General features: G+C 36.9%; 1 protein-coding gene across 1 annotated transcript in view; it reads right to left on the bottom strand.

The window, feature by feature from the left end:
* SLC26A3 (solute carrier family 26 member 3) overlaps positions 1-6002 on the bottom strand; it is a 31301-nt gene that overhangs the window by 1147 nt on the left and 24152 nt on the right. The gene's annotated exons all lie outside the window — the stretch shown is intronic.

The raw sequence follows: 6002 nt of genomic DNA, 5'->3' as shown, positions 1-6002 counted from the left end.
TGTGTAAATACTAACTAGATACCACTGAAATATAAGTGGAAAGGATAATCTGAACTTAAATTTTTTAACTCACATTAAGTGACTTTACTATATGAGGTATACAGAGCTGCTGTAGACTTTGTTCTAACATACTGGAAGAGCGTCTTACCTCTTTCTGGAAAAGCCCTATAGTCCAATCTCATGAAAATTTCGAAAAAGTCCTATATTATAAGTACGGTTGACTCTGAACAATGTGGGAATTAGGGGTGCTGACCCCCCTGCACAGTCAAATCCACGTATAACTTTCGACTCCCCCCAAATTTTAATAATAGCTTGATTATATACACAGTTGATTAATACATATTTAGCATATTATATGTATTATATATGCTGTATTCTTACAATGAAGCTAGGAAAAAAATCTCGCTAAGAAAGTTACAAAGAAGAGAAAATACAGGACTGTACTGCATCGAAAAAAATCCGTGTATAAGTAAGTGGACTTGCGCAGTTCAGACCCCTGTTGAAGGGTCAGCTGTACATGAAAAAGTAACAAGTACCTAGAAGAAAAATATACTTTTCTAATTATTAGATTAGCCATCAAATATTAATGTTAATTGGAGTTTGACGTAATCATACTCAAACACTATATTTTGGCCAAAGTGGCTTTATTTTTCCTCACTGGTTTGTAACTGTAATCTGTTAAATTTTGGCCTAAAAACTAAGTAGAATTTACTTATTACGGTATATGTACAATCTAATAAAGGAATATTGGATATTCGCTTAAAGGGGACAGAGAGGTAAGCCAGTGAAAATACTTGATATTAATAAAAACATTTGGATTTTCAAACAATTTTCGTTTTGATTCATGCCCCTTCAGTATTCTGTTGTTGAGGGGAAAAGTGTTAAGACAATTCTTTTTTTTTTTTTTTTTTTAGATTTTATTTATTTATTTGAGAGAGAGAGTACATGAGAGGGGGGAAGGTCAGAGAGAGAAGCAGACTCCCTGCCGAGCAGGGAGCCCGATGCGGGACTCCAGGATCATAACCTGAGCCGAAGGCCGTCGCTTAACCAACTGAGCCACTCAGGCGCCCGACAATTCTTTTTTTTTTTTTTAAGACCATTCTTAAAGTAGTATCTTAGTGTTAAAGTTTAATTTTTCCATCTCCCTATCTTTAAGAATTACGAATTTTTAGGCATTACAGAATCCCAGAATGGAAGTGAATAGGTCATGGGTTTAGCTCTCACATATGGGCAGGACCATGTCTTGTTAAAAATCTAATATTTTGAAATGTTATTCTATGACTCAGAATATCCCATTTCTATTCTGAGTAGTTGTAGGCACCAATTTTCATATTGCATTAAGCCCATTTTCTATTAATCTACCTTTAAAATTGCTCTCCTTTTGCCTGCCTTCAGATTGAAAAATTCTGCTCCTTTTACTTTTCTTCCTAAACATTACTTTCAAACCTTTAATTTTTTGTTTTAAAATTGGTATTTCAGTTACATAAGTAATCTTTTGGGGAAAATATAACACATTAATGCTACAAATAAAGGTATAGATCCCCTTGCAATGAACATTGCCCTTCCAGAGATAAGCACTGTTATAATTTTGGTGTCTGTTATCTATAATCATTATAGTTGCAGAGCTGACAACTATAAATAGGCTCCATGCTCTGGTTTAGCATCTTAATCCATGGTAAATGTGGTATTTCATGACCGATAATAAACATAGACTGAGCACCTACCATGTGGAATCTAAACCATTCATCCACTCATTCATTCATTCATTCATTCAGGTATGTGCTTGACAGTATTCTAAGCACTTGGGGTGCACAAGTATTTAGAGATAGATGATCGACAAATTTCATTAAATTACCTAACATGTTAGAACTTGATAAAATTCTATGGGATAAAGGAAAAGGAAGGATAATCAAGTGGTGGGAGGTTTGTAATTTTAAGTAGTGTTGTCTGGGTAGAATTCACTGAAGAGAAGACATTTGAGCAACGACTTGAAGTAGATGAGATTACTTAAAAATTTAAAAAAAGATTCTTTAAAACGGGGTGTCTGGCTGCCTCAGTCGGTAGAGCATGTAACTCTTGATCTCGGGGTTGTAAGTTCGAGCCCCAGTAGAGATTACTTAAAAAAATAAAAAAAACTTTGAAGTAGGTTAGAGTTAGCCATGTAGATACCATGGGGCAGAACTTTCTTTCTTTTTTTTTTTTTTTTTTAAAGATTTTATTTATTTATTTGAAAGAGAGAGAATGAGAGATAGCACGAGAGGGAAGAGGGTCAGAGGGAGAAGCAGACTCCCCGCTGAGCAGGGAGACCGATGCGGGACTCGATCCCAGGACTCCAGGATCATGACCTGAGCCGAAGGCAGTCGCTTAACCAACTGAGCCACCCAGGCGCCCCGGGGCAGAACTTTCTAAGCAGGCAGAGTCTGTAAAGGTCAAAGTGGGGGCTGCACCTGGCATATTTGGGGAACAGCAAGGAGATTGGATTGAAATGAGTGAGATGAGCAGGAAGAGGAGGTCAGAGAGGTAATAACAGAGGGAATGGGGAAATCACAGGCTTTCTGGGCCATCATACACTTCGACCTCTCTCTGACCTGGGAAGCCTTCGTGGGGTTCTGAGGAATGGAATGATCTGGCTCTTTTTGGAAGCATTATTATGGCTGTGTGTTTGGAAAAGATGAGGAAGGTAAAGAAATACTAGTAAGAAGGTTTTAATAATTTACACAAGAGATGATGGTGGTACTTGTGGAAGGATGACTATAGAAAATAAATACACATGATGTGTAAAAATGTAAATTTATGTGCATAAATTAAGCACTATATATGAGGTGGGTATATAATGGTGAATGAAATAGATATGGTCACTGTCCTTTAGGAGCTTACATTCTAACTTATCTAGAAATTTTTCTTGGTAGTCATTCCTAAATTTTCCTCAAAAAATTTCTTACATTCTTTTTCAAAGGATAGTAGCCAAAAAAAAAAAGATCTTAAAAAGATGTATCACGAAAATACATGTATACATACAGCCATAATGAGAAAGAAATATTATTAGATTCTGGACATTTATATTATGTTTCCTAATAGTTTTTCTGGGTACATTTTCATTGTACAATGCTAAATTAGTGACTTTGGAACAAATCTGTAGAATGCACCCTATATTGTTCCTGAGTTTAGTCTGCCTTGTGCTAGATCAGTTTTCAGACAGTTGTTAATTTCTTTTGTGAGGTAATATTTCCTAATGATTAAGAGCCTGGCTCTGGTGTTGGACTGTCCAGGCTGAATTCTGACTCTACTACCTGCAACTATATAACAGACTAATTACTTAGCCTCTTTGAGCCTTGCTTTATTTTGCTTTTCTAAAACATGGGGACAAATGTAGTACCTACCTTATGGGTTCTATTTTGAGAATTAAATGAATTGATTCTAGATATATCTTAAAGGTAGAGTCAATAGAATTTCCTGGCAGATTTTTCAACCGGAGCCGCTGGAAGGATGGAGGTGGCATTAGCTGGGGTAGTAGAAGATGCTGGTAGAGCAGACGGGGGGGGAGGAGGTAATGGATCAACGTCCAGATGAAGAATGCAGAAAAATGAATTAAAGATTCCTATGGTCTGTTCTTGTTTATGCAGTGTATGGTCAAGCTTGCGTTTAGAACATTTCATTTACATTTCCAAGTGGTAAGCTACCGCGTTTAGACAAGAATGGGCATCAAATACTTAAATAATCATTAGAAAAAATTTAAGGATAAACTGCTCAGCATGTATTAGCTTCAACCTTTCTTAATTTCAGTAACGTATCTGTCTCTTCACAAGTTATTCTGTCTTCCAGTTACATCACTGGATATCCTCTCCCCTTCAGTGCTGGCTCTGACTTACGTAAGTTTTCTTTTTGTCTTCCAACATGATCTCTTGGACTTTTCCTAAATCAGGGATCAGATTTTTGTACCAGTTTCCAATATTTGCTCTGTGTCAGGCAAGGAGAGGCCCAACCCCATGTGTTCCCATTACCCAAAGCATACCCACCTTAGAGGCCTAGGAGAAAAAATGTAAGGGTGAGGACAAGTGAACCCCTAAGATGTTAAGGTTGACTAGATTGAAATGGGGGCACAATGCTTGGAGTGTCCCATGTTACTTTGATTAGCAAGAAGGGTGTCAAGAGCACCTTTATTTGGGAAGATGCAGACATCAGCCATAATCCTATATCAGGCTTTTGCTCCACTCCCAAGCCAAACGATCGGTAAAACAGGCTTATGTTTTCAATGTCCACTCCCTGACCTCTACAGAGAAAGAGCTCTTAACCTGACATTCATGGAGTAGCCTTACATAAATGCATGGTGTATAAATCCTATATAAAATGTGTGTGTGTGTGTGTGTGTGTGTGTGTGTGTGTGTGTTTTCCCTAAAATCTGTAGGGTGGATGAAGCTCTGTAAGATATCCATAACTCAAAAATTTAAGAGCTGTTGCTTCAAAGAGTGCTTATTTTCTAGTTTTTAAGAGCAGCTATGTAAATAAACCTTTGTTTTACCTTGCTGTCATTGATTTTAAGTCTAATAGACTCAGTAAAGACACTAATAAAGGATAGAAGGGTACTTTGACAGCTTTTAGAGGTGAGATCTAAAACAACTGGGACTTTACCCAGTGATGAAGGTATTTTTGACAAAGTTACAAAATTATCTATTACATGAAAATAAATACAACTTTGCACCAAGAATAATGCCAGCAAAAAAGAGAAGCATGTGTCCTGAATCTCATTCTCCAGCTAAATTGAACGCTAGAGTTGTTATTCTGCCCTGTGAGTTGCAAATAATCACCAGCAGTGAAGAAAGAGTCAGACTTTGTCCTACTATCTTTTCTTTCCTCTAAGACCAGGAAGAGCTGGTAACCCATCATGTTTTCTCTTCGGTTTTCACCTTCTTGCTTTTTCATTTTATATCTTCATTAGCTTATATAATTCTCATACTAAGAGGTGGAAGGAAAGGACTTGTCTCAAAAGCTAACTATAGTTACAGATATGGCATTGGAAGGATTGTATCTAGATCTGGGCAGGAGGTCGTTGGGTGTGTTAAAAAGCTATAGTGATAAATCATCAACTCTGGGCAAAGTTAAGTGTCATTGCAGGGTTTTCAGATGATTCTCATGTGTCAGGTTTCCAGCCAGACCATTACAGAGGGGACCCACAGCGGGTGTATTTCAGAAAGGTAACAAGACATTTAACACAACAAGACATGTCCACTGTACAATGGGATTTTTTAAAATGGAAATATATCCATATGAACTGTATAAATTACAAGATTCAAAGCAGTGGTGTAAATAGGCTGCAAAACCTATGCATGAAGGTCATGACTTGGATGGGAATCTGTCAGTGCTATAAAAATACATATAAACAAAACATTTTCTTCCTCTGATAAACCTACAAGATATAAAATTAAGAGTATTTACACAATTTTATACTAGACCTGTGAAAAATATACCACGCTAGAACAATCTTGTTCCAAAATTTGAAACATAATTCTGTCAAGTAAAAGTATTCTTCATACAATGTATGAACTTATCAATAACTTCCTGGGTAGGTGAGGATCCATCTGAATTATATTTTGATTAGAATTTTGTTTCATCTGGTACCTGGAAGAAGATAGAAAGTTCTTGTCTTAAAAGATTTGTTAAGTACTGTCCCTTTCAATAATCCTATCTTGTACTTAAAAAGAGCAAATGTGGTCCATCTTGTTAAAATTATACCTAGAATTTACTAGAGTCATCCACAAATTTTTCGTCTTGAATTTTAATGATCACATACCTTCCATTGCTATTTGGTTAACATAGACCCATGTGATACCATGTTGTGATGTAAGTGTATCTTTCAAAGGCCTAATTTAACTTAATCAAAATGATAATACAGTGGCCGGAGCAATACACCCCTTCACAACTGTGTCAGAGGCCACACAAGCTCCAAGCGGCTCTGTGTGCTGGCCAGGCACCTTCAGCCTTTATGTGAATCACCCCTGGTGGCC

Source organism: Eumetopias jubatus, unplaced genomic scaffold (genome assembly GCF_037043125.1).
Source record: "Eumetopias jubatus isolate StellerSeaLion01/CBP00866 unplaced genomic scaffold, mEumJub1_p1.0 scaffold_14, whole genome shotgun sequence".
NCBI lineage: Eukaryota > Metazoa > Chordata > Mammalia > Carnivora > Otariidae > Eumetopias > Eumetopias jubatus.
This window is presented reverse-complemented; position numbering and strand designations above follow the sequence as displayed.